Here is a 19,518-nt window from a genome sequence, read left to right as displayed (position 1 = left end):
TGTAAGGGAAGCAGCACGTCTTTTTCAATTCCATCCCAGGGTAAAGTTTAAGGGAGATTTTGGTATTTGGATAAATATACAGAAGAATGGCATGAGCAAGGGCGGGGAGAGGGAAAAAAAAATAGGAAGAGAATACCAGGTTAGTACTCTGTTTATCTTGGGGTCATTTTATAATGCAAGATGAGTTAAGACCAGCCAGGACATCTATCGTAGAGATTTAGAGTCAGCAGGGACTCTAGAAATCATTCTCTCTGTCCCTTTCAGTCTCATTTTCTAGATGAGGCAAGTGAGGGTCAGGGAGGTTGAGGGGAGTACTCAAGTTATAGAGCTAGAGTTAAGAACTGGGGCTGGTATGATTGTATCACAGCCCTGGGAAGCCTCAAAGGCTGTATCTTTCCTCAGTAGATAACCAGCTTCCCCAGGGATCAGTCCTGGGATATCAGGCTTCTGGGAGCCAAAGGCCAACTTCAGTTTATTTCAGAGACAAGAAACAAGGAAGTGGGCCAGAGTACTCCTACTTCAAATAAGCTACGTTTTTTGGTTTTGTGCCAATAAGAAGTTTCAAACTACCGTGCTCCTGAAGTCGCTGTGACTTCCTGCGAGTTTTGCCCTTGGTTGCTGTCTGGGCTCCCTTCTGGATTATGAGCCAAACTCAACTATCGCCAAGTATTTCCTGCCTCCATTTTCCATCCCCTCTCTCCATACCGCTACATCTAAACACATGTCCTTGTCTAAGTTAACCAGATAATTTAGAAGAGATAGGTCCGTTTCCTCTGCCTAACTGAAATTCCAGCTGTGAAACTGGCCCAAGGGTATACTTAAATTAAACTAAAAGTAGTTTAACGTGAACAGTAGAATTGTAACTTCTCATTCTGGCAATTCCCAACCACACAATAGTTCCTGCCCTGGAACTTTGCGCATTATCACAGAAATGTGAAGTAAATGCAAGTCTACTGCATTTCATAATAAAGGAGTTTGTTGGTAAAGCGCCAAAGAACCTTGTTGTGAGTGTATCAAGATGTTAAAATGGCACTCGGTCTAAGTTTTGGGTCAGCACCAAGATGTAACTAGCAAATAGTTGCTCTGAAGGACTTGCTCAGGAATTGGTTAAAAACCCATTTTGTACATATGGAATGCAGCTAAGTAGTGCTTCGGAGGAATTTCGTAGCTATAAACACCTACATTCTTCTTTTTAAGAAGAAAGAGTAGGGGCGCCTGGGTGGCTCAGTGGGTTAAGCGTCCGACTTCGACTCAGGTCACCATCTCACAGTCCATGAGTTCGAGCCCGACGTCGGGCTCTGGGCTGATGGCTCGGAGCCTGGAGCCTGCTTCCGATTCTGTGTCTCCCTCTCTCTCTGCCCCTCCCCCGTTCATGCTCTGTCTCTCTCTGTCTCAAAAATAAATATTTTTAAAAAAATTAAAAAAAAGAAGAAAGTAAAATAAATGTGTATCAGTCCTACTGATACAAATAAGTTACTGATTACACTAATAAATGACAAATCTCCTTAATAAATGACAAATCTCCTTAATCTCCATTAATAAATGACAAATGTAGAAAAAAATACAAGTAACGTATACAGACACTCCACTCTAAAAGGGACCATGTGGGGCGCCTGGGTGGCTCAGTTGGTTGGGTGTCTGACTTTGGCTCAGGTCATGATCTCGCGGTCCGTGAGTTCGAGCCCCACGTCAGGCTCTGTGCTGACAGCTCAGAGCCCGGAGCCTGTTTCAGATTCTGTGTCTCCCTCTCTCTCTGACCTTCCCCCGTTCATGCTCTGTCTCTCTCTGCCTCAAAAATGAATAAACGTTAAAAAAAAAAAATTTAAAAGGGACCATGTGCAGCCACTCTGGAGAACAGTATGGAGGTTCGTCAAAAAGTTAAAAACAGAGGTGCCTGGGTGGCTCAGTCAGTTAAGCATCCGAATTTGGCTCAGGTCATGATCTGGCAGTTTGTGGGTTCAAGCCCCATGTTGGACTATGTGCTGACAGTTCAGAGCCTGGAGCCTGCTTCAGATTCTGTGTCTCCCTCTCTCTCTGCCCCTCCCCTGCTCACACTCTGTCTCTGTCTCTCTCCAAAATAAATAAACATTTAAAAAAAATTTTTTAACTTAAAAATAGAACTACCCTATGATCCAGCAACTGCGCTACTAGATATTTACCCAAAGGATACAAAAATACTAATTCGAAAGGATACATCCACCTGATTTTTTTTTTTATTTTAATGTTTATTTTTGAGAGACAGAGCATGAGCAGGGGAGGGGTAGAGAGAGAGAGAAGGAGACACAGAATCCAAAGGAAGCTTCAGGCTCTGAGCTGTCAGCACAGGGCTCAACACGGGGCTCCAACTCATGAACTGTGAGATCATGACCTGAGCTGAAGTCAGAAGCTCAATCGACTGAGCCACTCAGGTACCGCCATGCACCCCGACTTTATAGCAGCATTATCTACAATAGCTGAATTATGGGAAAAGCCCAAGTGTCCATCAACTGATTAATGGATAAAGATGTGGTCTATATATGCAATGAAATATTACTCAGCCATAAAAAAGAATGAGATCTTGCCATTTGCAATGATGGAGATGGAGGTAAGGAGTATTATGCTAAGCGAAATCAGTCAGAGAAAGACAAATACCCTATGATTTCACTCCTATGTGGAATTTAAGAAACAAAATGGGGGGCGCCTGGCTGGCTCAGTCAGTTAAGCGTCCGACTTCAGCTCAGGTCACGATCTCGCGGTCCGTGAGTTCGAGCCCCGCATCGGGCTCTGGGCTGATGGCTCGGAGCCTGGAGCCCGCTTCGGATTCTGTGTCTCCCTCTCTCTCTGCCCCTCCCCCATTCATGCTCTATCTCTCTCTGTCTCAAAAATAAATAAAACGTTAAAAAAAAATTTTTAAGAAACAAAATGGTGACCATGGTGGTGGGGGAGGGGAAAGAGGCAAACCAAGAAACGGGCCCTTAACTATAAAGAACAAACTGGTTGTTGCCCGAGGGAAGGTGGGGGGGAGGGGATGGGTTAAATAGGCACACTTGCCGTGAACAGCACTGGGTGCTGTAAGGAAGTGTTGAATCACCATATTGTATCCCTGGAGTAAGATCGTACACCTGTACAGTAATATTACACCGTATGTTAAGTAACTGGAATTTAAATAAAAACTTGGGGAAAAAAATAAATAGAAGAGGGGGAGCATAAATCCCATTCCTGAAAGGTGGGTTATATATAGTGACTGTCTTCTAAAGAGTACCATGTGGGAAGGAGGTAAACGAGTAACTTCACAGTGGGGAAATCTGCCTCACCCAGGTGATCAATATCAATAGTTGTAAAGCATGTGAATAGTATATACTCTTAATTGGATATGGTGGAAATGACACTTTACCTCTGATTTGCCTCCTAAAAACCCACAGCCCAGTGTAGTCAAGAGAAAAACATGAGACAAGTTCCAACAGAGGGACATCCTACAATATGCCTGAACAGGATCCTCAAAATTGTCAAGATCACCACCAACAAGGAAAGTGTGAGAAACTGTCAGTTGCTAGGAGAGCCTAAGGAGACACGACAGATACAACGTAGTATCCCAGATAGGATCCTAGAACATAAGGAGGACATTAGGTCAAGAGAAGGAGAGGACAATGGGGCGCCTGGGTGGCTCAGTCGGTTGAGCGTCTGACTTCAGCTTGGGTCATGATCTCGTGGTTTGTGGGCTCGAGCCCCGCATCGGGCTCTGTGCTGACAGCTCAGAGCCTGGAGCCTGCTTCGGATTCTGTGTCTCCCTCTCTCTCTGCCCAACCCCCCCCCCCACTCTGTCTCTCTTTTCTTCAAAAATAAATAAACATTAAAAAAATTTTAAGAGAAGGAGAAGACAAGCCACAGGCTGGGAGAAAATATCTGCAAAAGACATGTCTAATAAAGGACTATTATCCAAAGTTTTTACAAAGAACTCTTAAAACTCACCAATAAGAAAACAAACTACCCAATTAAAAACAGGGCCGGGGCCACCTGACTGGCTCAATCAGAAGAGCATGCAACTCTTGATCTCGGGGTTGTGTGAGCCCCACACTGGGTGTAGAGATATAAACTTTAAAACAAAAGTGGGCCAAAGATCTTAACAGCTACCTCAACAAAGGAGATATACAGATTGCAAATAAGCATATGCAAGATGCTCCCATCATATGTCCTCAGGTAAATGCAAATTAAATCAGCAAAGAGATACCACTATATACCTATTAGAATGGCCAAAATCCAGAACACCGGCAACACCAAATGCTACTGAGGCTATGGAGCAGCAGGAAGTCTCATTCATTGCTGGTCTGAAGGCAAAATGATACTACATTGGAGGACAATTTGGCTGTTTCTTACAAAACTAAACATGTTCTTACCATATGATCCAGCAATTACACTCCTTGATATTTACCAAAAGCAATGAAAAACTATGTGCAAAAAACTTAACAGATGTTTACAGTAATTTTATTCATAACTGCCAAAACTTGGAGGCGACCAAGAGATCCTTCGGGTAAGATAAGTAAACCGTGGCACATTCAGGCAGTGGAATATCATTCAGCATCAAAAACAAGCTGTCAAGCCATGAAAAGACAGGGAGAAAACTTCAGTGCATCTTACTAAGTGAGAAGAAAACTCTCTGAAGGTCTACACACTGTATGATTCCAACTGTAGGACATTCTGGAAAAGGCAAAACCATGGAGACATTAAAAAGTTCAGGGGTCACTGGATTTAGGAGTGAAGTGGGAACGAGGAATAGGCAGAACACAGAGCATTTTTAGAGTAGTGAAATTATCCTGTATGGCACTATTATGGTAGATACATGTCATTATATGTTTGTCTAAACCCATATAATGTACAACACAAGAGTGAAGCCTAACGCAAACAATGGACTTTAGGTGATTATGATGTGTCAATGCAGTTTCATCAATTGCAACAAATGTGCCACTCTGGTGGAGGATGTTGATAATGGAAGAGGCTGTCTGTGTGAGGGGAGGCAGTATATGGGAAATTTCTATACGTTCCTTTTAATTTTGCTGTGAACCTAAAACTGCTCTAAAACAAAGTAAGCCTTCTTGGGGCGCCTGGGTGGCGCAGTCGGTTAAGCGTCCGACTTCAGCTCAGGTCATGATCTCGCGGTCCGTGAGTTCGAGCCCCACATCGGGCTCTGGGCTGATGGCTCGGAGCCTGGAGCCTGTTTCCGATTCTGTGTCTCCCTCTCTCTCTGCCCCTCCCCCGTTCATGCTCTGTCTCTCTCTGTCCCAAAAATAAATAAAAAACGTTGAAAAAAAATTTTTTTAATAAAAAAACAAAGTAAGCCTTCTTTACAAATTTTTATATTATTTTAATTTTTTTAATTTATTTATTTTGAGAGAGAGAGCGAGAACAGGGGAGGGACAGAGAAAGAGGGAGAAAGAGAGAGAATCCCAAGCAGCCTCTGCACTGTCAGCACGGAGTCCAATGGGGGGCTTGAACTCTGGAACCACGGGATCATGATCTGAGCTGAAACCGAGAGTCAGACACTTAACCAACTGAGCTACCCAGGCACCCCTTTACAAATTTTTAAGTAAAATAAAATTTAAATGTAAAGAGGACATTAGGTTGAAATTTGAAACATATAAATAAAGAACATTATCAATAATTAATGTACAATTATTAATACATTATTAATGTACAATAATTAATAAATTATTAATGTACAATTATAAGGTACAATTATTGATACATTATTAATGATCCAATATCGATACATTATTAATTATGTATCATTACACTATATACATTATGGATCATTAATTATAACAAGTGTATTTTATTAATGTAAGATGTTAATAGGAAAACTGGGTGGAGATATTTGAGAAACTTCTGTACTATCTGTTCAATTTTTCTATAAATATGGGACAGTTCTACAAATAAAGTTTATTTTACAAAAAAGAAAGATCTAAAAATCAATGACACAGCTTTCCTTCTCAAGACAATGGAAAAGGAAGAGCAGCTAAATGCAAAGTAAGCAGAAGGAAGAATATAGTAAAGATTCGAGCAGAAATAAACAAAAGAGAGAATAGGAAAGCAATAGTGAAAATCAATAAGCCCAAAACTTGGTTCTGTGAAAAGATCAACACAATTGCAAACCTTTCACTAGACTGGCATAGAAAAAAAAAAAAAAAAAAAAAGAGAGAAGACTCTATTAAAATCAGGAATGAAGAGGAATGTTACTATGAACGTTATAGAAGCAAAAAGGTTTATAAGAGAGTATTATTAGCAACTGTCTACCAACAAATTAGATATCCTAGATCAAATAGGAAAATTTCTAGAAAGACATAAATTGCTAAAACTTAAGAAGAAACAAAATATGAATATAATATAAATAGACTTGAAACAAGTAAAGAGATTGAATTAGTAATAAAATTTTTAAAAACCTACCCACGAAGAAAATTCCAGGCCCAAATAGCCTCACCACTGAACTCTACAAAACATTTAAGGAAAAATTAACACCAATACTTCTCAAACTCTTCCAAAATATAGAAGAGGAGAAAATACTTCCCAATCCATGCTTTGAGGCTAGTATTACCCAATATCAAAAGCAAATAAATACAGCACAAGAAACGACAGATCAATATCTCTTATAAATATGGACATAAAAACCCTCAAGAAAATATTACCAAACCAATCCAGCAGCATATAACAGATTATACACTATGATCAAGTGTGATTTATCCCAGAAGTTCAAGGTTGGTTTAACATCCAAAAATCAGTTCACATACTACAACACGTCAATAGACTAAGGATAAACACTACATGATCATCTCAATAGATGCAGAATAAAAATTTGAATAAATTTAAAAACATTTCATGATAAACACGCTCAATAAACTGGAACTAGAAGGGAATTTCCTTAATCTGAAATATGGCATATGTGAAAAACCAATTGTTCACATCTCACTGAAGGGTGAAAAACTGAATGCTTTCTTCCTAAAATGAGGAACAAAATAAGAATGTCCTTTTTTGCCACTTCTATTCAACATTGTACCACAGGTTATAACCAGAGCAATTATGCAAGAAAAATAAATAAAAGGAATCCATGTTGGAAAGAAATAGGTAAAACTATCTCTATGTGGACATGAGATGGCCTTGTGTGTAGAAAACCATAAAGAATTCACTAAAAAAAAAAAACTATTAGAATTAATAAATAAATTCAGCAAAGCTGCAGGATTATAAGATCAATATATAAAAACCAATTTCTATTTCTAGGGACACCTGGGTGACTCAGGAAGTTAAACATCCAACTCTCGATTTTGGCTCAGGTCGTGATCTCATAGTTCACGAGTTTGAGCCCTGCATTGGCTCTGTACTGACAGCATGGAGCCTGCTTGTGATTCTCTGTCTCTGTCTCTCTCTCTCTCTCTCTGCCCCTCTCCTGCTCGTGCTCGATCTCTCTCTCCCTCAAAATGAATAAATAAACATTAAACACAATTTTTTTAACAGAAGAGATAAACACAAGAGTGTACCCCAATACATAAACATTTTTTTAAAAATCAGTTTATATTTCTGTACACTTGCATTGAACAATCCAAAAATAAAATTAAAAATACAATTCCATTTGCAATAGCATCAAAAAGAATAAAATACCTAGGGGCGCCTGGGTGGCTCAGTCTGTTGAGCGTCTGACTTCAGCTCAGATCATGATCTCACAGCTCATGGGTTCAAGCCCCACATGGGGCTGTGCTGACAGCTCAGAGCCTGGAGCCTGCTTCAGATTCTGTGTGTGGCTCTCTCTCTGCCCTTCCCCTGCTCACACTCTGTTTCTCTCTCAAAAATAAATAAACATTAAAAAAAAAGAATAAAATACCTAGGAATAAATTTCACAAAAAGACTGCAAAATTTATACTCTTAAAACAACAAAATATTATTGAAAGAAATTCAAAGAAGACCTAAATAAATGGGAAGACTTCCCATGTTCAAGGATCATAAGACTTAATATTGTTCAGATGACAGTGCTTCCCAAATTGATCTACAAATTCAGTGCAATCCTTATCAAAATCCCAGCTGGCTTTTTTTTTTTTTTTTTTTTTTTTGCATAAATTGGCAAGCTGATCCTAAAATTTGTGTGGAAACTTGAGAGACCCAGAATAGACAAGACAATCTTGAAAAAGAAGAATAACTATGGAAGTTTCCTAATTTGGAAATTTTACTATGACGCTACAGTAAGCAAGACAGTCAAGTACTGTCTTAACAGTACTTGACATAAAATAGATATAGAAGTCAACAGAACAGAATTGAAAAATATACCATTACATTCACATTCAATTGATTTTAACCAAGGGTACCAAGATAATTCAATGAGTAAAGAACAATCCTTTCAATAACTGTTACTGGGACAACTAGACATCCACATACAAAGTTAATAATTTGGACCCCTACCTCACACCATATACAAAAATTAACTCCAGGGGCGCCTGGGTGGCTCAGTAGGTTAAGCATCCGACTTCAGCTCAGGTCACGATCTCACGGTCCGTGAGTTTGAGCCCCGCATCGGGCTCTGGGCTGATGGCTCAGAGCCTGGAGCCTGCTTCGGATTCTGTGTCTCCCTCTCTCTCTGCCCCTCCCCCGTTCATGCTGTCTCTCTCTGTCTCAAAAATAAATAAATGTTAAAAAAAAAATTAAAAAAAAAATTAACTCCAAATTCAACAAAGACCTCAATCAGATAGCTAAAACTAAAATTCTTAGAAGAAAACATAGATATAGATCTTCATGACCTTTTATGAAGCAATGACTTCTTAGATATGACACCAAAGGCACAAGTAACAAAAGGAAAAAATAAATATGCTGGACATCATCCAAATTTAAAACTTTTTTGCATCAAAGGACACAATCAAGAAATGAAAAAACAACACACAGAATGGGAGAATTTTTTTTGCAAATTATGTATCTGATAAGGGATTTTATCCAGAATATAGAAAGACCTCTTACAACACAATTGTAAAGGAATAAATAATATGGGCAAAGAATATGAAAAGATCCGTCTCTATACAATGGAATGTTATTTGGCAATAAAAAGGAATGAAGTACTGATTCATACTACAACAGAGATGAACACATTATGTTAATTATAGAAAACCCATCACAAAAGACCTCACATTAGATGATTCCGTTTATATGAAATGTTCAAAATAGGCAAATCCATAAGGACAGAAAGTAAATTAGTGCTGATCTAGGGCTAAGAGGTATGGGGAATGACTGCTAATGGGTATGGGATATCTTTGGGACTGATCAAAATGTCCTAAAACTGATTGTGGTGATGGTTACACAACTCTATGAATACACTAAAAATTAATGAATTTTATACTTCACAAAATGTAATGCTTATTTATTTTTGAGAGAGAGAGATAGAGAGAAACAGAAAACGAGCGGGGAAGGGGCAGAGAGAGCCAGAGACACAGAATCTGAAGCTGCCTCCAGGTTCTGAGCTGTCAGCACAGAGCCCAAAGTGGGGCTCGAACTCATGAGCTGTGAGATCATGACCTGAGCCGAAGTAGGACACTTAACTGACTGAGCCACCCAGGCGTCCCATATTTTACACTTCAAATGAGCGAAGTGTATTGTATGCAGATTATATTTAAATAATACTGTTATTTAAAAAAAAAAAAAAAGTTTTGCAATCCTTACCGGACAACTGCCTTCCAGTCTAAGACTTTGTAGAGATAGAGACAGTTGTTAGAGACAGAAGACGGTAAGAGGGATTTCCCCTAGGGAGGTAAAGTAGGGCTGCCTTTCCTTCACTTCAAGATTGGTGAGAGGGACCACTTTAGAAATTTGATGTGAATCCCCGGGGCATACAGTGACATACACCTGGAAGAGGTGCCTTAAAGGCAGGAGCTGGTGGCATCGAGGAAGGGCTGTGGCTGGGCTATAACTGTTCTCCACCAACAGTGGGTCTAAGGCACCTGCTTTCTGGGAGAGGTATGGGCACCTGACAGTCGCTCCAGTGTGTTTAGTGACCCTGCCAAAGAGCTATATAGAGGGGTAGAAGTGTCCTGTGGGGTGTCCAAAGACTAAGGGAGAAATCATGAGTGTATACAGACAGAGTAGGTGCACCTGCAGCAAAGGGGCCACCCGTGTAAAGTCATCTTTAAACACCTGTTGAGCCTACCCTCAAACCCAGTGTCAGCCAGGGCTGGGATTAGAGTAAGGGGACCGAGGAGGATCTTCGGGTGGGCACAAATTTTGAGGGGCCACTAAAAACTCAGTAATCAAGATGAATAATATGTTGATACAACATTTCTAAAACCCAAGATCAAGGTTAAAACATCCATGATGCACAAAAAAATTTTTTTTGTAAATAAAGGAAAGATGTATATCCTCTGTATACATTTTTAATGTGCCTTTTTAATGGTAAGGGTTTTTTTCCAGAACATTAACATAGTTGCAAAAATGTTGAAAAATTGACGTGTATTGAAGCCACATTACTTTACATTTTAATATTTTATTTATATCCCAAACAGATTTACTGTCATTTTAATCTCCTGGCTTTTGTGGACATAAAGTTATCGATAATATTTTCAAAATCAACTTGTTCGCTTATGTCATTTTCAACTGAGAGAAGTGCTGTGTTTGACAATTTCTCTTGTCTAAGTGACCGTTTGAAATAATTTTTTAATTGATTTAAACCCATCCTGTCTTTATTTAAAAATTTGGCATTTTATTCATCAGAGATTTTTGCATTAGTTCTTTAGAATCTTCCATTAAATATTATTTATATTTATTATTAATTTGGAAGGGCCCTTAAATTTTATGTCCTAATCCCAGCCCTAATGCCAGCCATGTCCATACCTGTCAGGCAAGACCTCTCCTAACACCTTACCTCTCTTCCCTCTTCCCTGCTTCGCCCTGGAATTATCAGAGATGCTGGTTAGCAAACTGAGGAAGGAGGGTGGGGAGCATTGGCGTAAGTGCTACATTGGGAGAATGTAGAAAGGGGCCTTGGAGAATCCATCAGGCCCCTTTTTCCTAAGGCAGAGCTGAGTTCGAGGAGGAAAGAAACTGTAACTCTAAACATAGTTGGAATTTTGATGGTTTCATGGAACCAAATATCCTAATTACTGAGATGAGACTGATTTTGTGACTTGAGGTGACCAGAAGATTTTTTTTTTCTTATTTGTAAGTGACCAAGACAATCTGGAACCTGCCTTAGGTCTCGGGAGAGTCAGGTAAAAGAGCTATGCAGAGCAGATGTGAGCCAGGACCTGGGGGTAGGAGCTCCAGGAAGGTTGTTTGGGGCTGTACCTTAGCAGTCAATCCTTTTTGTTCATTGCATTGGCAATAGTTATCCATAAATAAGTTTCATATATGAGAGAGGACATGATCATAATGACTTCCCAGCACTTTGATATTTCCATGCTTCTCCAGACCCTGAATTTAAGTAGATCAGACTCATCATCTGAAAAAATATGCCTCTTCTTCAGCACAACTTCCACCACTGCAAGAAAACATTTTCTTTTCTTTCCCCTTTGAAATGAGTGATCCACAACCCTATTTCTGCCCATCCAAGATGCTGAAATATTTATTTCTTCTTCCAACTTTTTAATCAAAGCTAAGAACATGGCCTATTCTGAACCAACAATATCCTTTTAGTAGAATGAATTTTAAAATCAAGAAATCCTACCAACTTCTCTTTCCTCCTCTCAATTACAGTGTTTCCTTTTCAATCCCATTCAACATTGTCCTGGTTTTAATATCTTCCCTTTTCAACTCTATTCCACCATAATTTCCTAAGGGAGTGTTGAGTCTTCTGTGTTACATATCTCTATTAGCTTCTATCGCCAAGAACACTTCTAATGCAATAACCCAATTATTTCAAGGGAGATTGGAAAAGCAAAGGTACCAGTGAAGACAATTATGTTTGTGTAAAGTGGGGTTAGTACAATTGGATTGAAAGTTGTATGAGAAAAGAGCGTTCACTTATCTCAGATTTTAGGGAGCATGAGAAGTAGAAACGAAAGTTTGTGAGGTTCATGGAGGCTATTATGCTAAGTGAAATAAGTCAGTCAGAGAAAAACAGATATCATATGTTTTCACTCATATGTGGAACTTGAGAAGCTTAGCAGAAGACCATGGAGGAAGGGAAGGGGGGAAAAACAGTTTCAAACAGAGAGGGAGGGAGGCAAACCATGAGAGACGCTTAAATACAGAGAAAAAACTGAGGGTTGAGAGAGGGGAAAATGGGTGATGGGCACCGAGGAGGGCGCCTGTTGGCATGAGCCCTGGGTATTGCATGTAAGCGATGAATCATGGGAATCTACCCCCGAAACCAAGAGCACACTGTATACACACTGTATATTAGCTAACTTGACAATAAATTATACATATAAAAAATAATAAATCTTAAAAATTATAAAAAACTAAAGTTTGCGAGGTTCACCCACCTTCCATGCTATGAGTGGGTTCAGTAGGTTACAGCACGTTGGCACCCATTATTGTCAGAGCACCGAATGTAAGGATCCAGTCCCAAGCACAGGCGGGTGCATACTCACGCGCCAACAAGAACCCCAAGTCAATGCACAATGCTGGGTTTAAGAAAACTTTGCATGGTAGAAACATAGGAGTAGTCTTTGTTTCTGCATAGAAATATACTCTTTTATATCTTGAAACACACAACTCCCTTGTCTTTTACTTTTCAATTTCGATAGAATTCTGCTGCTGCTTTGTCATGCTACTATAAGAAAAAGGGGTGCCTGGGTGGCCCAGTCGGTTAAGGTTCCAACTTCAGCTCAGGTCATGATCTCACATCTTGTGGGTTCGAGCCCCATGTCGGGCTCTGGGCTGACAGCTCAGAGCCTGGAGCCTGCGTGGGATTCTGTGTCTCCCTCTCTCTCTGCCCCCGCTCATGCTCTCTTTCTTTCAAAAATAATAAAGAAACTATTTAAAAAAATTTTTTTAAAAAGAAAAAAGAACAGAGCGAAAGTGAGGATGAATAGCAATCCACAATGTCGGGTAGAATTGAGGAAAAACAGGGACTGCGAAGGTCTGGAGAGTACAAGCCCCATCTAGTGGGGACAGCATTGTCACCATGTGGGAACACTGATTGTATAGACAGGTATTCGTATTGCTGAGAAATTCAGACATTTATGTGCTACCCTCCTACTCTCAAATGCTGGTTCTTTTGGGGCACCTGGGTGGCTCAGTGGGTTACGCGTCCAACTTCGGCTCAGGTCATGATCTCATGATTTGTCAGCTGGAGGCCGGAGTGGGGCTCTGTCCTGACAGCTCAGAGCCTGGAGCCTGCTTCAGATTCTGCGTCTCCCTCTCCGTCTGCCCCTCCCCCGCTCACACTCTGTCTCTCTCTCTCTCTCTCGGAATTGAATAAACATTAAAAAAAAATTTTTAATGTTGGTTTTTTGTTTTTGTTTTTTTTTTTGAACACCATATGGGCCAATACTGATGGACTAAATGAACCCCATCTACAGACTGGGTTTTACCAAAGTAGCGCAACTTTACAATGTCTGCTGCACACACTCGGAAATTTTGTCAAGTTCAGCGAAGTATTTTTGTAAACAAACAAAGTAGCTCAAGGAACTTCTGTTTCATTTTGTCACGTGAAGGAGTACACGTATATATGAACGCGCCATCTCCGAGCCTTGTTTCAGCATTCATCCCCAACTGCCCTGTACCGGGAGTATGCTCATGAGAGAAGCAGCTCAATTGCAAATCGACACCTGTAATTCAAGGTGAGTTTTGATCAGGGATTCTTATTTGAAACCGTCTTTGTTTTCTCTGTTTACAGCATCTTAATACATGGAATAGATGACTCCCGAGCAAAAGCCATTTGGACTTACTATTGCATCTGAGTTTCTATTTCTCTGAAGTGTAATTTGCAATCACTTCGGAGCTCCCAGGACTCTTCTAAGTAAAATTTGGGCACAGCACATAACTTATTTTATTTTATTTTATTTTATTTTATTACCACCCAAACGTACCCTCCAACTTTTATATTCATATGAAGTGTTAAGAGACACCAGAAATTTCATTACCTTAAAAATCTTTTTACTGAAGGGGCGCCTGGGTGGCTCAGTCGGTTAAGCGTCCGACTTCAGCTCAGGTCATGATCTGGCGGTCCATGAGTTCAAGCCCCGCATCGGGCTCTGTGCTGACAGCTCAGAGCCTGGAGCCTGCTTCCGATTCTGTGTCTCCCTCTCTCTCTGCCCCTCCCCTGCTCATGCTCTGTCTCTCTCTGTCTCAAAAATAAATTTAAAAAATTAAAAAAAAATACTTTTATTGAAATTTCTCCCATGTAAGAACACTGCTGTAAAAAAGAAGGAAGGAAGGAAGGAAAGAAAGAAAGAAAGAAAGAAAGAAAGAAAGAAAGAAAGAAAGAAAAACTGCCATAATAAGGCTGCTGTATGCAACTGGGGAACTATCTCCCTAGGGAGAATTGGGCCCTGTCTCAGAGATCTAGAACGCAATCAGCATTTGGGGGATATTTTTCCCAGGAAAGAGGGAGGAGAAGGCTGCAGTTGCCAGGCACTGCCCAGAGACCATCATGTCAACAGAGAAAGCTGTGTGCTAGAAAGAACTCTGGGGTATCATTGGATTATGTGACCACAGAACTGGACAGAGCTCTGAGATAGCCAAACAAAGTGAGATGTCACTTAAATATCTGTAAGAGTTGTGGCCTGGGCAACAGGTACAAGGGGAAATCTTCAGACTATAACCAGGCAGGAAATAGATTAGCAGAATCCAAGGAGTGAGAAGGGAGTGGAGATTTAAGTCAAAAGACTTATATATCCTTTTAAACCAGAGGAACTTGGCTGTAAAACATGCTATTAGCAACCCTTTTAAGAGGGTTCAAGATGTAGTGTGCATCCTGGGATGACTCCCCTAAGGGCTGAAGCTCGCGACTGGTCATCACGGCCATGTTCTTCATGGTCCTCTGTGAGCAACTTCAGTTCTTGAGATGACAGCCTCAACCTTGGGGTGGACTAATGGCCGCTTTTTCCTCCGAGGAAGAGCCAACTCTGTAAAATTGATGCTTTCTTATTAATTTTAAGAACAAATTTTATGGACAGTGGGACGGTCTGTATGTATTGGATGCGTAGGATGTTTAAAATGTCTGGGGCCCCTAGGTGGCTCAGTGAGTGAAGCATCCAACTTTGGTTCAGGTTGTGATCTCATGGTTCGTGAGTTCGAGCCCCGTATCAGGCTCTGTGCTGACAGCTCGCTAATAATTCTACTGGGTTTATTAGATTTGTTAGAGTTAAGTACTTGGGAAAATTGTTCATTAGTTCAGACATTTATAACCTTTAAAAATGAAAATGGAACGTATGACCTTTATAAACACGGTTTAAGAGATTTTAAGAGAATTTGATTAACTGGATTAAATAAGGCTGTTTAATAAATAAAAATATAAGACATAAATTGTAAAAGTTTAGAGAAAACTATGTTTTTGAATTTGTGACATTAATAAATCAACTATTTTACCCCCACCCCCCCCCCCCCCGCTCCCTGCCCCCAAATAGCCCCAAATAGCCCTCAAGGACAACAGAAACATTGCTCTGGCACAGCGGAAGACCTTCAGGAAGATCTAACCCTAACATTTCTTCATCATTGGCTGTGTGACCTTGGGTAAGTCGCTCTGCCTCTCTTGTCGTTAAATTTGGTCCTCATTTAAGAAATGAGGAAGGGGCGCCTGGGTAGCTCAGTCGGTTAAGCGTCTGACTTCAGCTCAGGCCATGATCGGTGGTCTGTGAGTTCGAGGCCCGCGTTGGGCTCTGTGCTGACAGCTCAGAGCCTGGAGCCTGCTTCCGATTCTGTGTTTCCCTCTCTCTCTGACCCTCCCCCATTCATGCTCTGTCTCTCTCTGTCTCCAAAATAAATAAACCTTAAAAAATTTTTTTTTTTAAAAAAAGCAATAAGGAAGATGGCCTACCCGGTTTCTAAAATTCCTTCCAGATCTAATATTCTAGAATTCTAAGACTACTCATTCCATTTGCAAGCCACTTTGACATATTGTGGAGTTTTCCTGATGCTCAGGAAGGCTGCCACACCTTGATAACATCCTGCTAGGCTGTTCTCCAGGGACTCTTCATCTATGGCTTCTGATACCATTCCGTTTATTTTTAAACCTTAGGAAAATGATTCCTTTTTCAAACCCAGGTAGGACAATAGGACCAACCATAAAAATGGAAAGCCCCATGATCTCCAAAACATTCTGACTCTTTTTCATCATATCTTGATCTAGACATTTTGGATCTTAGAGTCGGCTGTTTATGCCACATTGTCTACACAATGTGGAAATACCAGGTCACGGAAGTCAATTCTATTCTCACATCAGTCAGATCAAAGACATTGAACAAGACCAACAGTTTAACAAGATTCTGTCTTACAGGTGAAGCAACCGGTCGCTTGGCTTTAAGGCCAGTGTATAGCTGAGCCGGCTCTTCCAAAGGGTAGGATTGACAAGCAAAATTAGGATGTTGGAAAGGTTGTTGCCATATGATGGTGGCATTTCCCACTTCCTTTGGGGGGGGGTCTCTCTCAAATCCCTCCTTGGCATTCTCTTTCCCCTCTGTGAGTCCCTTCACCTGTGTTCCAGTCTCATCGTATTCGCTCTGGGTCAGTTCTCAGCACCATCACGTGTGAACTCTGTGAACAACTGACTAGATTGCGTACCACCTATCTGTGGGCTGTACATCCCCTTGGAGATGTACAGTGACCCTTTGTGTAACCTTGGACAAATTCCTGACTTCTCTGAGCTCCAATTTCTTCTTTTGTCAAAAGGGGCAATAATCCCTACTTCATACGACAGCTTGTGAAGTTATAATTGAAAATTTGTAAAGTACTTAGCATGGGGCCTAGTAGCATGTCAGCACTCAGAAAATGAAATCTCTTTTTAACAGTCCTTACTGATAACTCTTGCATTGGAAAGACTTTAAACACATATGTGGAATTTCCATAAGGAAAAACAGCTGCTACCTTCCACGTTGCCTCCTAAAACATCATTGTGTGAGAAGGAGCTGAGTCATGAGAACCTAGTTAGACACTGAGTTTGATAGATGGGGACCCATAGTGCCTCTCTGGAGAGTGGAGATGGGGTCATTCTGATGCAGGCTGGCTGGGTCCACAGGACGAGCCAAGAGGGTGTTTGGCTTCACACTGGATAGAAATCAAACGTGAGCAGGAGGAAGTGAGATCAGAGCTTATTGAAGACACAGGGAGTGCAGATGCATACAGAGTATCCAGGAGATTCCGAAAGAAAAGAAGAATTAAGTCTCGTCTTTGCTTGGGGTCCAGGATTTCTAGTGAGGACTGTGATCTGGTGTACGTGTCCTCTCAGGCATCCAGGAATCGGTCAAAACATGGGTGAGTGCTCAGGTGTCCTCCATGAGTCCCTTACGCCCCTGGAGTCAGGGGTCTTGGAAAACCTATGTGACCACCCCACGTGATCACTCCTTAGCTATCATCTATTGTGTTGCAAGACTCCAAAGAACTCATTAACTCTTGAAGTCATAAACTCTTGACCTTTACAACGAGGGCACACATTATTTGTGCCATAAGCCCTGAGGCAGGTTGGGAGTGCAGGTCCTAGCAAGAGTAGAAACAGGAAAAGGAACAACAAAAACAACAAAAAGCAGTTTTCCATAGGATCCCTTCAATTTCCCCGCCTCAATTTGATCTTGATTAGCCACAGTTTTCTTAACCATAAAAAATAGAAATAATTATAACATTGGCTTTGTCGAACTGGCCTGAAGAGTAAACACGACGATTACATAAAATGTCTCCCCACAGAGCCTGATAGACTGAAGTTTGTTCCTTCCATGAGAAGCGTCTGTGGTGCTGAGAATATACGCTCCTTGACTTCCCTCTTCTTGGGTAGGGCAGCCCTGGTGTCCAGCTCAGTGCTTGGTTCGGTGTAGGAATTCAGTCAACGCTTCCTAAATGAATGGATGTCATCAATATTGTCGTTGTTTCCTTTGGGAAATTAAACACGAAAACTCAATTCCTAACGGATAAGCGTGTATATCCACACGGACAAAATGCTCCTAGACCCTTACGTAAAAGCAGGGGATTGGTAAAATCTAACTGGGGCAGAGAATGCAGTCCCAGAAGATGTAGAGAAAGGTGGAGCCTTAACTGGCAAACCCCATAATGTAAGACCACCAACCTTAATGAAACCTGTGGTCTTAATGAAACCTGTGATGTCGAGGCGAATGTCACGGTGTATCTGGACCAGAGGAGACTTCAGCCCTTCCTGGCAGATGCGTGCCTGCGGGATGGAAACAGATGCATCGGCTTTTATGGTGCAAGGACACTAACCAAAGAGGTCAAACAACTGACTCCTTTGCCCTGAAACTGGCTCTCAAGGCAGCATTCTGGTTATGACTTAATTCGCGGTTGCAAATGAGAAGTGTGTGGGCATGTTTGGCTTGCACGGTGATTTTTAAGACTTTTTAAACTTAGTTGCTAATATTGGTGAATCAGAAAATTTCTCATCTAAATCTAGATCTCCAACTTCTGAAAAATGAGAAACTCTGGACACACAAAACTCTGAACAGCAACACTTGGGTAGAGATCACATTGGGGCTGTTTCCCCCAAGAGGTTCCGCCTCAGCTGGTACCAACTATGCTCTGAACATCGCCCTTCAACTTACCAATTATCTTCGTGAATTCCTCAAAGCCCGAGGAACCACCTGCCACATGATGTCTGAAGGGCAGGGGCATCATTCACCAGCTGAGTTGCAAATGAGGCACTGACCCAGTTAATCTGTGAACCTACTGCAGATGCTGGAAAAAGCTTTGTTTACAACTGCCCTTGAAGGACACAGCCTTGAATGTCACCTAATTGTCTTGCGCATCACAAAAGCCAATGGAAAATTGCTCTTGACAGACTCATTCCTTCTTGGTTTCCTTGCCATCTCTTTGTGGCTTCCTTCATTAGCTCCTTTCCTCTCAGAAAAAGCCCGTGACCTTGGAGGCTTTTGTGCTTCCCTTCTGAATCTGTGTCGCCCCTATAATGGAATGAAGGTGTCTTCCTGCTACCCCAGGATCTATAGGCAAACAGAGACCACAGATGCCCTCTCAGTTTGCAGCCCATCCTTCTCAGTTTCATCTCAGCAGGAAAGGGGTCTTTGCAACCCACACTTTTTTTTCCCCTTTCTCACATCAGAGCAAAAGCAAACAATAATTTAAATAGCATCTTTTTATAATAAGAAAAACCTTCAGCTTTCAACACAACCAGAAAGGAAGCCATTTGTCGCCTGGAATGAGCCGTCAGCAGGCACTTGGCATTGCTTCCCCACTGGGGGTGATGGATATGCACTGAGCCATCTGTACGCCTCCATCCGTTTTCATGACCAACGCTAGGCATTTGCAAGTCACATTAGGAGGATAAGTTATGGTCCGATGTTAAAACTAACAGGTATAAGTGTGGGCAAAACCCTCAGCTTTGTTACTGTTGCTCCAATCACTACGGTAACCAGTCTAGACATCCACACACTTTCACATGCAAAATACCTCGGTCACTTTTCTTGT

This window comes from Panthera onca, chromosome B3 (genome assembly GCF_046562875.1).
Source record: "Panthera onca isolate mPanOnc1 chromosome B3, mPanOnc1 haplotype 2, whole genome shotgun sequence".
Lineage (NCBI taxonomy): Eukaryota > Metazoa > Chordata > Mammalia > Carnivora > Felidae > Panthera > Panthera onca.
The sequence above is the reverse complement of the archived record's forward strand: the minus strand, read 5'-3'. Positions refer to the sequence as shown.